The sequence below is a fragment of the Cricetulus griseus genome, chromosome 5 (genome assembly GCF_003668045.3).
Source record: "Cricetulus griseus strain 17A/GY chromosome 5, alternate assembly CriGri-PICRH-1.0, whole genome shotgun sequence".
NCBI lineage: Eukaryota > Metazoa > Chordata > Mammalia > Rodentia > Cricetidae > Cricetulus > Cricetulus griseus.
Genome location: NC_048598.1, coordinates 154,305,070 through 154,321,191, shown reverse-complemented (window position 1 = coordinate 154,321,191; position 16,122 = coordinate 154,305,070).

Sequence of the window (16,122 nt, the reverse complement as noted above, 5' to 3'; positions counted from 1 at the left end):
CAGACAGTCACATATATGAAAGTAAAGTTCACATTAATCTCTCGGAAGCAGTTATATTTTGCTATTGCATATAATTTCATAGGTATTGCTATACTGTACATGGAGCAAGATTGTCAATGTACTATACCAGTTAACATCTTTAGGCAATGTATTACTTTTTTGTTGTTGATTTTGTTTTCTTGTTTGTTTGTTTGGTGTTTCAAGACAGATTTTTCCTGTGTAACTTTGTAGGACAAGCTCTCCTCAACTCACAGTGATCCACCTGCCTCTGCCTCTCAAGTGCTGGGGTTAAATGTGTGTGCCACCAAAACCTGGCTCTTTAAGCAATATTTAACTACAGCACCACTATATGCTTAATCCAACTAAACGATGGGTTAAACATTTTCATACACCATATTTCCTTGAGTATTTCCTATTGCAAGTTTAGTATTAATGACCGTTTATTGCATTGATTTTAAAATATTAATATTATGAATGTTTCTGAAATTTTAACATACACAGAATGTATTATTGATGTTTGTTCATTGTTCACCACCATTATGGTCACCTTTCTCTTCTGCAGTTACTTTTCCCCTTTAATATCAAGATGTTAAGAACAATTGCTGGGTTGTGAATTGCATTCTTGGTATCATTGAAGTCTGAGCAATGAAAACACCATTCAGTTCACTAGCTAGGCAGTTTCTATGCATTAAAAATAAGTAGCAGCTTTCATTAGCAGGTTTTCACAGTCAAAACTGTTATTTTTTCTTCCAAAGTTTCTATTTCAAAATACAATCTGCTTGTTTGCAAATAGAGAGGTTGGACTTGCCAATTATGCTAATCATCATTTGGAGAAATCTCTGGAAATTCACTGTTTTGGGGAACATTTAGGAACTTCTTTCAATTCTTTGGCTACCACTATTACCTAAGTGTCTGAAATTTGTATAATCTACCTTATGATGTCATGCTAAAATTCCACTATTTTCAATAATGGATGAGTTTATCATTTAAAAAACAAAGATTTAGGACATTTTGCCTGTGAATTAAATTTCATTGAAAGCTCCATAGAAGAACAGACAGGATGGCAGTTTGGCTTCCCTGGCATGATGAGGAAACCATAACTTATTCCATTACATCATATTCCACAATCTAAGCAGATGTGTAGGCATAAAGTTAACTAATGTAATAAAAAATTAACACATTCTATCACCTGTCTATCTATCATCTGTCTATGCTGTTGGTTTGCTGCATATTGCCTTTTATTTATTTAGGCACTTTCCTTTTATCCCTGAAGTCTCCAAGACCTTTACCATAAGGGGGTGCTGGATATTGTTGGAGGCTTTTTCAGCATCTAATAAGATGATCATGTCAGTTTTTTTTCCCAGTTTGTTTATATGGTGGATTACATTGACAGATTTTCATATGTTGAACCATTTCTGCATCTTCTACTTGATTATGGTGGATGAGTTTTCTGATGTGGTCTTGGATTCAGTGTGCCAGTACTATATTGAGTAGCTTTGCATCAATGTTCATGAGGGAGATTCATCTCTAGTTATCTTTCTTAGTTGTGACTTTGTGTGGCTTGAGTATCAGGGTAATTGTAGGCTCATATAAAGAGTTTGTCAACTGCCTTCTGTTCCTAGTGTGTAGAACAATTTGAAGAGTATTAGTATTAGCTCTTCTTTGAATTTCTGATATAATTATGCACTGAAAGCATCTGAACCTGGGATTTATTTTGTTGGGAGATTTTTGATAACTGCTTCTATTTAATCAGGTGTTATAAGTGTATTTAAATTGATTATCTGTTCTTGATTTAATTTTGGTATGTGATACCTATCCAGATAATGTCCATTTCTAGTTTTATGGAGTATAGTTTTTTAAAGTATGACCTAACGATTCTCTGGATTTCCTCGGTGTCTGTTGTTATGTCCCCTTTTTCATTTCTGATTTTTGTTAATTTGGATATTCTTTTGATCTTCAGAGCCTTCTCAAGTGAATGTACTTTCACTTATTTATTTAAATGTTATTAACTTCTGTCACCATAATATCATGATAAAAATATTTAGAAAGCTAAGCCCTTTGCACATGATTTCTTCAACTACTACTGGATGTTGGAGAAACCCACAGAAACGGCTGATGTGAGTAAGGAGGACCTCAAAGACTCCATACTGACAGCTAGTGAACCTGCGTAAGACTGAATCATGCTCCCTGAATGTACGTTTCAGTTGGGGGGCTTGCGTGGTCTATGGGGTCGCTGGCAGTGTAATCATTATTTATCCCTAGTGCATGAACTTGCTTTTTGGAGCACAGTCCCTATTCAGGGATACTCTCTCAGGCTTGATATAGTAGGGAGAGCCTCTATCTTGCCCCAAATGATGTGACAGAATTTGATGATACCCCATGGGAGACCTCATCTCTCTGTGTAGTGGATGAGGGATGGGATGAGGATATGGTGGTGTGAATATGGGAAGAGTGAGGGAACTGGGATTTGTAAGTAAAATAGGATTGTTTTTAATTTAAATTATAAATTAATTAAATAAAAAGAAATAAAATGATATGTTTTCAATATTCTGATTGAAATTTTCTATTTAATACTGTGTTTATAAGTCTCATCTATTTTCAGTTAGATTATACTTGGTGTTAAACAATGAGGAAGTAAGACTTTTGCATTTGAATATCCATTTTCATCATTTTTATGTAGGAATAAGCCTTTTACAGTTCACATTTTATCTTGTAGTTATCATGATAGCAAAATATCTAAAAACTTGAAAAAAATTGAGAGGATATCTCAGCCCTCAGTTTTGAAGCCTCAACACAGTCATTGAGCCTCATTCTTTTTGAGTGTGTGGTCGTGATGAAATAAGATTTAGCTCGACCTAAATCACCAGGAAGCAATACTCCCTGAGAATAAAACATCAGAGTCTCAAAGTCCCATTTTAGAGTCTGCTCTAAATGATCTGAAATATCTCACTGAGCTATACTGCTTAAATTTATTAATGGAATCACTGAAGGGATAGAGACTTTACTAACCACACTGTTCAGAGACATCACAGTGCTTCTTACTACTCTAGTGAAATAACTGACTTCATATGTATGAACCTACTCCTAGCCTTTCTTTTCCCCTTCGTTCTCTGTATATATCTGGTGTCCTCCAACAGTGCCATACTCTTGATTACTACAAAGTTACAATCAGGAAATGAGATGCCTCTATTTTGTGTTCTTTCTGAAGAGTTTGGACTGTGAAAGAAGACTTCGATGTTTTGACAATGATTCTATTTATTTTTGTAGTAGTTTGCCTTGGATATCTTAGTAATTATATACAATGAATAAGGAATCCTTTTTAATTCATTTGTCTCTGGGGTCCTCTATAAATATGAAAAAATTGCTATCCTTTTATTTTGTAGTTTTATCTAGTAAGAAGATGGGAAGACCAGTAAAAGTGTGTTTATTTTGTAGATGAGACAGAAATTGGTTATCATCAAATGAAGTCATGGAAAAAAGAAATACATTAGGATACAAGTGGCTTAAAATTTCAAATCAGTAGAATATCTGAAAAAACACAGTATTTTTCACATATCTGGATATTTTCTAAATATTTCTATGGACTCATTATTATACAACAGCCAAGGTTGATATGTTTTTTTAGATTTATTTATTTATTATGCATACAACATTCTTCTTCCATGTATATCTGCACAAGAGAAGAGGGCACCAGATCTCATAAGAGATGGTTGTGAGCCACCATGTGGTTGCTGGCAATTGAACTCAGGACCTCTGGAAGAGCAGTTGTTGGTGCTCTTAACTTCTGAGCCATCTCTACAGCCTCAACCAAGGTGGATATGTTACATATGGAAGCCTATAAATTTACACTACTAATATTCTGTAACTTTATCTAAAATGACAACATAGAGTTTGATATAGATACATCTGCTGCTGAAATAGACAAATATCAACTCAAGGATGTTCCCCAGAGCTGTGATGTCCCCATTTCTCAGAATCTGCCATTTTATGAATGAAACATTCTTACTATGTACCAAAATTAGCTGTGATGAAATATAACGATAGAGTTTAAAATGAAAAAATATGATTTTCTAGCAGAGAATCTCAGAAATTTTCACTTCCGTCTGACAAGACACAATGACCAAAGTTAATTGGGGATTATAGTTTCAAAGAGCTATAGTCTATGACCATTCTGGTGGGGATTATGGCCATAGGCAAGACAGTAGTGCAGTAACCAAAACCCTACACTCTGATCAACAAATAGGGGGTTTAGAGAGAGACAGTGGTAATGGTGCTAGTTCTCTGAAACTTCTAAACATAATCCCAAAATAGATTTCTTCTTCAACAAAAGAAGAATTCTTTCTAAACAATGATGTCAACTGTAGACAAACTTAAAAATACATGAGGAACCCATGATCCATTCTCATTTACACCAACACATCATCTTTTCAAGTAAGTATGTTTGCTGCTGCTGTAGTTACTCATAGCTAACATCAAATTACAGTTTCTTGGAACTAATAATTTGGCTATAATGCTAGAATGTCTTCAAGGATATTGCAGAATGTCTGAAACTCATTAGGATTTCTGAACCTTCTAGACTCAAGTCGAGAAGCTATAGACAAGGCACAAGAATCAGAGGTCCACTGCTTCACAGGCACAGGTATCCCATAAAAATAGTAGAAGAAAAATGATGGTATATGCTTGCAGCTTCAGTATCTTTGAATTCAGTTGATTTAGAGAGTCTCGTTCTCCTGGAATCCTCCATTCCCTCTGAGTCTTATACTCTTTTCTCTCCCTATTTCACAGGACTCATAGAACTCTGATGGGAGGTATTTCATGGTGACATCTCATTTATATATATCCTTCTGGCTTTCAATATGAATAGAAAATAAATATGAAAAAAATCTATTATTCAGATTCATTTTTAATTTTTGATTTTTTTGCTGATATAATTATGTGCAGTGAAAAGTGTCTCTAGTTCAGTGAGCATCTGAGAGGCCTGTAAGCCTCTATTTTTATAGAAACTGACAGTTGGTTATGCCTTATGCTAAAAATACTGACAGATTAATGTGTTGAAAACACTAATGACCCAAGCTGAGAATTTAACAGAAAGCCATAAGTTAGGTAACAGCCTACTCACTGAATGTTCAAGAACTATAAAAGACTCTTCGGTAATATAATCAACCATAAACACCTTGGGATTTAATCATATTCATAATTTGGACCACTAGTTGGCAGCACTTGTAGAATTAAAAGACTTGTAGATTAAAAATCAAGACTGGGTTACTTCAAAGATCGGGAATGATTTTATGGTCTGATTCAGCTAGCATAGATAGTTAGAGTCCCATTTATATTGAAGAATTAAGGCATTGTTTAAGGAATAAAAAAGATGAAGATAACTCCAAAGAAGAAAAGGATGAGAGGTGGACTGGAAATTCCAGAAAGAAAAAAAATCCACATGTGAGTAAAAATAATATTTAACACTAAGGAGATCTTTATGATTGTGGATTGTCGGAAGGTTATCAAAATTGACTATGATTGTCTTAAACTACCTTTAGTCTCCTTGCTAGCAATTTATTTCTCACATTTATATCTCATATAAAATATTTGTTAGTATCAAGTAAATAATCTGAGAATATACTGACTAACATACTAGCTTCAACACACAAATAAGCTAAGAATTTCATCAGGTAGCACCTGAAAATGCTAACAAATATTTCTCTGCAATGTAAACCACCTACACAGTATTCTACCAATGTACTTGATACTTTTCAGGAATGTATTTTGTTATGTAACTATAAATAATTTATGGAACTACTTCTACATTGGAATACAGCATTTATGACAGCTTGAATCCATGTTAATATGACATAGTATACACCTTTGACACAAGAATGAATGACTTTTATTCTCCTTGAGGTGAGATCTGTGCTTTGCATTGATAAAAACAATGGGTACTCGAGTTGATATTTCTCTTGGAATGTGTTCATGAACTTGAGTTTCACATTTGAGAAATGAATACTTCACATTGTTAAAATTAGAATGCTTTGAGAGCAAAAATATTGAAAGGTATTTTTTGTTGATAAGGCAAACTAGAGATCATTGATTTGTAGCAACATTTTACTTTATTTTCATCTCCAGAAATATAGAGTTGCAAGTAGCTAGAGGCAAGATGCCAATAGATACATGAAGAAAAGAGTGATGATACAATAACTAATGAAAGACTTTCCTCCCACCTAAACTCTGAATTTGTTATTATCAGACTCTCCCATAAAGCAGTTAACTAAGTTATTATTATTTTGAATCACTTGTGTAATTGCATGGGAGATAAATTGACAAATACAAAAAAAATTGTCCTTATTGTTTGTAACCTTGCAAAATACAGTTACTTGTAGATATATAGTGACTAAAAATATAATGAAAATAGAGGACAGGTAAAAAAGGAGAATGACAGGGTCCCACTACAACCACCATTACTGCTTTGCTTTTCAAAAATACCAACACTGTGAAGTTTTGAACTCTAATATTGAAGCAGTGTAATTGAACTTTAGAAATATGTCTTGCCTAGTAATTTTAGAATGCAGCAATAAAATTTAAAAATGACTTCTTTGGGAAGAGTTACTCATTCAGGATGCTCCTTTTAAGTTAAGTTCCATGCTTAACACTTTATAGATATATTTTTGAGCTTCTGGAAGTAAATAAAGCTTTACAAACTAAGCCATAATAAAAAATAATTATATTTTAAGTCTAGATAATGCACACTGTTTTTCTTTCAAGGAGTAAATATCATTTAATTTACTAAAAATAATAATGTAAAGGTCACAGAGTACCCTTTTTCTCTTCTTTGGCACCTTTGTGTATTCATCTCATTGTTTGACTGTTTACCTCATGCATTCAGTTATATAAATTCCTTGGCATTTAGCTAGATCTTTTTTCCCCTTGTGGTTTGAAGTTCTTTCTCTTTTTTAATTAGATTGACCTTTTGGTTCACTTGAATGCCCTCAGCCTGACAAAGAATAACTGCTCCCTTAAAAACCTACAAGTAATGTACTCACAGTGAATACACTGACAGAACCATGATCATTTTGATGCTGTGTTCTGAGTAATGTATAATTGCTAATTTTCAGTCACTAACAGAGAAGTAGCTGCCTCTTCCCACATATCAGGGCAAATGTCATCTGGTGGGTGTTTTATATTTTCTCAAGTGAATATTGTTTCATACTTCTTAGGATTAATATACCCAAAAGTCTGTCTTAGGTATCTAGTAACAATGTTAAGGCTGTCCTACCATATGATTCTAAAACACAAGGTCTAATGTTATTGAAATGAAAAATATGTCTCGTCCACACAATGTCTCTTTCACTGTGTTGTACATAGTTTTCATATGTGCATATGAATATATTCATACACACACATGAAACATATTTTTCTGTTTGTAAGTCAATTTGAAAATTTTATACGACTATAGATGTCTGCAGAGGATGTATCTACACTAAACAAGAATTCAATATATTCTAGATCACTCAAGAATTTAGTATGCTCTGTTCCCCACATGATTCACAATATATAGCCCATGTAACTACAAAAGTATGTGATAAATCCATTTTGACTGATAAGTAAACACCAAAATTTGAGAAAATAACTTAAAAATTAGGTAAAACAAAACACATATTGATACTAATACAAGTTATTTACTTCTAATTATTCTGACTTATATATCTAACAATGAAATAAAGTCATTCCAACTATTCCCAGATATTTTTTTCATTCAACTGTTTGTTCATGCCTTTCATGACATTATTTAAATGATTTATTCATTTCCTCTTTAAGGATGTCTATCATCTTCATAAAGTTCATTTTAAGGTAATTTTCTTGGGGTACACCTGTGTTGCTTAATATTCAAGTCTTATAATCATGGAATGAATGGGATGTGATGTTGATATCATGTACTTTCTGTTCTTGATATATTGATGTTTAGACATCTGGATTTGGGGTAATTATAAGTCTATATGCCAATTATGGGGTTCATCTTTGTTGAATGGGTAATTTCTTCCTTGATTCCTGTTTCCTTTCTGGTTGTCTGGCCAGAGTGTCCTGTAGTTGTTAGAAGGTCTCCGCTAAATTTGGGGACTGAAATTCTGAAGGCCTGTTTGTCCTGTGGTTCAGCAGTGGGTTACTACTCAAGATTGGGACTGGAGTTCTGGAGTCATGTGTGCCCCATGATCCAGCTTGGGTCACTTTTAAATAATGGCAAGAAAGGCATGAAAAAGCAGTTGAAGGAAAGAAATGTTCAAGACCTGAAAATGGAAGCAGAAATCAATAAGGAAAATACAAACTGAGGGAATCCAAAAATGGTAATACTAGGTAAGTTAACAGAAACTGCAGAGATAAGCATCATCAACAGAATAAAAGAGATGGAAGAAAGAATTTCAGGAAATTGAAGACACAATAGAGGAGATAGCTTCTTCAGTCAAAGATTATGTTAAATATAAAATATCCCTTATATAAAATATCCTGGAAATCTGAGACACTATTAAAAGATCAACCACAAGAATAACAGAATTGAAGAAGGAGGAGATTGCCAATTCAAAATCCCAGATAAAAATATCAGAAGAAAAGTTTCCTAACCTAAAGAAAGATATGGCTATATTTGAGAGAACAACAAATAGATTAGATTAGATTAGATTAGATTAGAAGACAAAGACCCCTCACCACAAAAATAATCAAAACACTAAGCACACAGAACAAGAAAGAATATTAAAATCTGCAAATGAAAAGGCCAAGTAACATATAAAAGTATAACTACTAGAATTTACATGACTTCTCAATGGAGACTCTAAAAGACAGAAAGGTCTGGAGAGATGTACTACATAATGCAGGAGACCACAGATGCCATCTAAGACTTAATACCCTCCAAAACATTAAATAATAGTTGATGGAAAATAAAATGTTGCATGATAATTCAAATTTAAGCATTATCTGTCCACAAATACAAGCTTACAGAAGGTACTAGAAGAAAAAATCCTACCTAAGAAGGTTAACTACATATGAAAAAACCCAACCAGTAATTTCACATAAGCATAACATAAGGAAGGAAACCACACACACACACACACACACACATACACACACACACACACACACACACACACACCACCACCACCACCAACAACAACAACAATTACAACAAAATAAACAGAATTATCAGTCATTGATCTTTGGTATCACACAATATCAGTGATTTATAATGGATTTCAAAACAACACCATTCTTTTTTCTACATATAAGAAACAAACCTCAGCATCATAAATATGTATTACTTCAGAGTACCTTTGGGAAAGGACATTTCAACCAAATGGACCTAAGAAGAAAGCTGGTAGATCTAGAAAAACACATTCCAAATCAAAACATATGGTGAAGGATATTTCAGCCTTGTCAAAGGAAATATCCACCTGAAGGAAATTTCAATTCTCAACATATGTGCCTCAAATGCAAGGTCAACTACATTCATAAAAGAAACATTACTAAAACTTAAATCACACCAACCTTTACACACCTAAAGTGGGATACATCAATACTCCACTCTCACCAATGACCAGGTCAACCAGACATAAATAAAACACAGAAAAACTGAGTTAATAGACATTATGAACCAAATATGCCTTACATACATCGATAGAACATTACACCTAAATACAAAAGAATGTACCTTCTCCTCAGAACCTCATGAAACACATTAGCCACATACTCAGTCACAAAGAAAATCTCAACATTACAACAAAATTGAAATAATCACTGGTATTCTATCATGCCACCCTGAATTAAACCTAGGTTTCTGCAACAGAAAGCCTGTAAACTCATGGAAAATGAACAATTCTCTACAAAATAACTTGTGACATCAGGGCAAAAAGAAAGAAGGAAATTAAGACTTCCTAGAATTCAATGAAAATGAATGCACAACATACCCAGACAAATAGGAGATGATGAATATTGTACTAAGAAGAAAGTTCATGGTACTAAATGCCTTCAAAAAGTATTTGGATGGATCACATAATAGCAAATTAACAGCAAATCTTAAAACTTTAGAACAAAAAGGCAATGATGTCCAAAAGGAAGTAAACAGAAAAACGCTGTCTCATGAAATAAAAATAAATAAAGTAAAAGAAATAAAGTAATTTAAAAGCCACATATAGATAGAAAGTACTCAGAGAGTCTGGATACTGTATCTAGGGTGTTGTCCTTGAATTGTTTGACTGCTGAGGAAATAGAAACAACTGCTAAATGAAATGCTGCTGGATTAATCCAAATTATATATTTTAAAAATGCTTTGACTTCTAAATTTAAGTATAAGGACAGGTTACTTGGGAAAAGAGTTTTTCTTTTGTTTGCACAGAATATGTAATGCTATGGATTCCTTCCAGACTAATATGGTTTGATGAAACAAGACCCACTGAAACAGTGTGAAAGTTTAGATCCAAAATCTAAAACAGCTGAGACGATGAAGCCTTACACACTGCAAAAACAAGCACCTGGCCAGATTTCTGTGATTTGTCATGATCCCTATGGTATGGACAGTGCCCCCAATCACGAGGAAGCAGTTTAGAATAAACAAAGCCCAAATTCCCAAATATTGATTATAAATTTTGTTTTTGTTTAAATGGAGTTGGTTATAAAATGGTTAATCATCACAACCAGTCTCTTTTTAAAGGTAAATGAAATTGTGATATAGAAATGAATACTTTGTTTTGGAATGGATTTTCATTTATTGATACAAATTTAAGATCAATTTTGTTACATGTACATTTCTCCTCTCATTAGGTATTGTGGTATGCAGCTCTTTTTAAATGTAATGTATAATTAAGTACAGATTATAGATAATTACCTATAATGGACTAAACTTAGAGTTAGGTTACTTAGGTTTTCTAGATATAGAGAGATATATTTGAGATAGATAGATAAAGAGTCTTCACACCTTTCAAAGTCTACCAGAATATGGCATTTAAAATGGTATATCATGACAATAAGACACAACTTCTCCTTCTATACCAATTACATCAGAAAGGAGGATGGGCATAGAAAAAACGTGTTATGGAATTCACTTTCAATATGGCGAGACTAGCCATTGGGCAAGAAACTACTCTTGCCTAGACTGTTTGACTATTTCTCTATAAACTGGACATGCAGGACGCACAGGAAATTGACTGCTGAACTTGCAAAACAAGTTTGGACTGTCCTGAAGTTTTGCTGTTTCATGGAATAGTCTGCCAGACATTCTACAGGACACAGAGAAAAATGGCTGACAAACTGCCAATACAGGTGGGACAGTTTAAAATTTCCTGCTTCGATGAGAAGTTGGCCAGAAACACTATGGCCTATGGGATGAAGATGGATGTCCCAACATTTCAATAAAACTTCCAGTGACTATCCAGGTAGTGAGATGCCTCTGTGATTTCTAGAGTCTATATATTATCCTTCTGTGGTCGTTGATAGTTATAGTTATGGTTTTCTTTAGTTATGATAAAAGATAAGTTACATATAAAACTTTAGCATCACAAACATAAAAGAGATGATAGGATATTTTCATTAAATCTTGCCAAATGTTAATGGACTAAATATTGTGACCATAATTCTTACTTGATAACTGTTTTGTTATATAAAATTTGACTATGTTACAGTTAAAACCTGTTTTTTTTTGTTGTTGTTGTTTAGACAGAAAAGAGGAGATGATGGGAGAAGTCCTTCGGGCAATATGTCTCTCTTATTGGTTAATGAATAGAACACTGTTGACCAATAGGGAAGCAAGGTAGGCAGGACTAAGAGAGGAGGAGGATTCTTGGAAATGTAGTAGGGAGTTGCCATGTGAGCCTGGGAAGAGAGGATACATGATTCTGACATTCTCAGTAAGATAAGACCTTGTAAAAATACATATATTAGTAGTTATGGGTTAGTACTTAAGACAGAGTTAGCCTTAGACATTGGCCAGCTGTATTGTAACAAAACAGGAACTAAACAAGAGGAAATAACCTAAGGGCTGAAACCACTAAAATAGGAACAGAACAAAAAAATAATCAATGAAACAAAGAGTTGCTTCTTTGAAAAAAATCAATAAGATAGATAAACTCTTATCCAAAATAATTAAAAGACATAAAGAGATTATCCCAATCAACAAAATCAGAAATGCAAAGGGAATCCCAACAACAGACACAGAGGAAATCCAAAGAATCATTAGGTCAGACTTCAAAGACCTGTACTCCATAAAATTGGTAATCTAAAATAAAGTGACAAATACTTTGATATATATCACTTACCATAGTTCAATCGAGACCAGATAAATTATTTAAATATACCTATAACTCTTCAGGAAAGATAAGCAGTTATTAAAATCGCCCAACCCTCCCCCCAAAAAAGCCCAAAGCCAGACAGTTGTAGCAAAGAATTCCATCAGACTTTCAAAGAAGAGTTAATAACAATACTACACAAATTATTTTACAACATAGAAAAAGAAGGGACACTAACAAATTCATTTTATGAGACCATAGTCACCCTGATACCAAATTATGGACCAACATCTCACATTAACATTGATGCAAATATATTCAATAAAATATTGGCAAAGCACATTCAAGAATACATGAAATAGATCATCTACCATGATGATTGACTTCATCAACATACAACATCCGAAAAGATAATTCCCCATATAAACAAACGGAAAGAAAAAAAAAAACCATGGTCATCTCATTAGAGACTGAAAAAGCCTTCAGCAAAACCCAACACAACTTCATGATAAAAGTCTTGTAGAGATCATTGATAAAAGGGACATACCTAAACATAATAAAGGCAATATACAGCAAGCAGATAGCCAAGGTCAAATTAATGGTAAGAAACTCAAAACAATTCCACTAAAATCACAAATAAGACAAGTCTGTTCACTCTCTCTCTCTCTCTCTCTCTCTCTCTCTCTCTCTCTCTCTCTCTATCTATCTCTCTCTCTCTCTATATATATATATATATATATATATATATATATTTAATGATGTACTTGAATTTCCAGCTAGAATAATAAAACAACTAAAGGAGACTAAGGGGTTCCGAATAGGAAAGAAAGATTTCAAACTATTGCTTTGTGAAGGTGAGAAAGTTTTATACAAAAATGACCCCAAAAAATTCCACAAAGGAAATCCTACATTTGATAAATACCTTCATCAAAGTTGCTGGATACAAGAATAACTCAAAGTATCAGTAGTATTTATATATAAAAATGAGAATTGGAAGGGGAAAGAAATGGAAACAACATTCCTTCACCATAGCTGCAAACACTATAAAATATCTTGGTGTAACTTTAACCATGCAAGTGAAAGACCTGTATGACAATAACTTCAAGTATTTAAAGAGAAAAATTGGAGGAGATAGAAGAAGGTGGGAAGATATTATATACTCATGTATCAGTAAGATTAACATAGTAAAATGGACAGCTTACCAAAAGCAACCTACAGATTAAATGCAATTCCCATCAAAATCCCAATATAATTCTTACAGTCCTTGAAATAAAATATTCCACTTCATATGAAAAGACAAAATCTCAGGGTAACTAAAAACTCATGTAAAATAAAAGAACTTCCAGAGGTATCACTACTACTGAAATCAAGCTGTACTATAGAGGTATGGTAATAAAAACCTCATGGTTTTGATATAAAAACAAAAAGGTGAATCAATTTAATAGAGTAAAACACCCAGACATAAATTCACACACCTTTGGACAACTGAATTTTTACAAAGAAGCCAAAATTATGCATTTTTGTTAGTCTAAGGACAGGTTCCAAAGCAATATCGAGAAACTCTGTCTTGAAAAACCAAAAAAAGAAAGAAAGAAAGAAAGAAAGAAAGAAAGAAAGAAAGAAAAAATTTTCATTAACTGGTGTTGGTCTAACTGGGTGTTGAGAAGAATGTCTAGAAGAATGCAAATAGATACATATCTATCAATCTTCACAAAACTGAAGTCCAAGTGGATTGTAGAATTCACCATAAATCCAAATAAAGGGAACCTGATATAAGAGAAAGTGGAGAATATCCTTGAATACATGTGTGCAGGGGACATATATCTGAACAGAACACTATTACCTCAAGCACTAAGAACAATTAAGAAAAGGGACTTCCTGAAACTCAAAAGTTTCTGTAAGGCAATATTCATTGTAAATAAGACAAACTGACAGCCTAAAGAATTGGATAAAGATTTTCTCCAGCCCCAAATCTCTCAGAGGGTTAATTTCCAGAAAACAGAAAGAACTTAAGAAACTAAGCATAAAAATAATCCAATTAAAATGGTGTACAGATGCAAAGAGAGAATTCTCAACAGAGGACACACATACTCAAAGAAATGTTCAACTACCTTAGCTATCAGGGAAATGACCTTGAGACTCCATCTTATATCTGTCAAATTCAGGTTAGCTAATATCAAACACACATCTGACACCTCATGCTGGCAAGGATATAGAACAAGATGACCCTTCCTCCATTGCTGGTGGGCATGCAAACTTCTCCAGCCACTATGGAAATCAATAGGGGGTATTCTAAAAAAAAATGGCAACCATTTTTTTTCAAGATGCAACAATGTTGCTAGGATACCCAAAGGATGTCTTTCACCTTCACATCTTCATGCAATAGCCTTTTAAGCACTGATTGCTAGGATTTTAACTTCACCCCATGTTGCCTGACCCAAACAACTCTCTCAAACCTTGGTTTCAGATTCCATGATCCTTTAAACTTTTCTTGCTTTGTTGCTCAGAAAAACCTGTATGAGATGGCTAATGTTGCCAAGTTCTGCTGCCAACTTGAGCCTTCTTCATTTGGATTGAATCTATAGTGGACTCTGTGTTCATAGGTGATTGTTTCTAGGAAGGGACCTCTTGGCAGCACTTGCTGTCTGGATTCTCTCCTTTCAAAAGAATTTTTATTTTTTCAAATACTAGTCTCTTTTAGGTAATACTTTTTTCACAAGGTTTCCTACTTATGATATTTGTCTTAAATCGTATATTCTCTAGAACAATTGCAGCAGGTTTTCCCACCTCCTTATCTGTAGCTTTAAATATCTACACATCAACTCTAAACATCACATTCCCATGTGTTTTTTTTTCTCTTTGCCAATTTGTCTTAATGTAAATCTGAGTAAGAATAGTAAGAAGTACCCCGAGCACATGCTGAATGCTGTCTTGTTGTGACAATATGTCTTTCCACCAGGCTGCCCAAGTTCTGCCCAACACCATTTTGCCACAATACATCTTTATTCCACCTGCCTGAGTTTGCCCCACCACACGGGTGGCCAAAATAATACACAGAGACATTAGGAACAAATGCTGCTTGGCCAATGACTAGGATTTCTCATCTTCTAGCTCAGTCTTAATTATCATAAATCTACATATTTTATGAGACTTATTGGACACCATCTGCAAGCATCCTGTCTTGCTGGGCTCATAGAGTGACTCTGCTCTTTCTCCTACCTTTCCCAGAATAATCCTTGACTCCTAGTCCCAACTATCTTGTTTTCCTACTGGCCAATAGTACTTTATTTATCAACCAATAAGACAATCAGATACAGAGAAGGACCTCCCACATCATCTGGTATTGAAATTTCTGGTGCAAAGCAATATATTCCATTGTAATAAATTCAGTCTTACTTGGGACATATATGGCATCAGCCAGATTATTACCAGAACATAATGTCAGTGGACTCTGGCAATGTACTTGATAGAGTGTATGGTCCCCTCTGAAACACCATGAGCCTCAGTTACATATATCACTCTTGTCATCCTGCTCTTATGAAATCTCTTCAGGACTACTATTAATCCCTGCTTACAGCCAATTTTCTAAGACAAATTTCTACGGATTTTCTAGGCAATATTTCCAAACCCCTTCATATTCTGTTCATAAACATTTTGTTAAAGGAAGAACTCCTGGATTTGTTTTATCACTACAATGGCAACGCTCTTGGATACCAGATTTTTACATTTATGAACATTTTTATTTTTGCTACAAAATACCTAAAAAGATGCATATCATGAAGGAGAGTTTCTATTTTGGCTTACAGTTTAGGAGGGATAAATTCCATTATGTTAGAGGAAACATGGTAACAGGAGAATGTAGAAA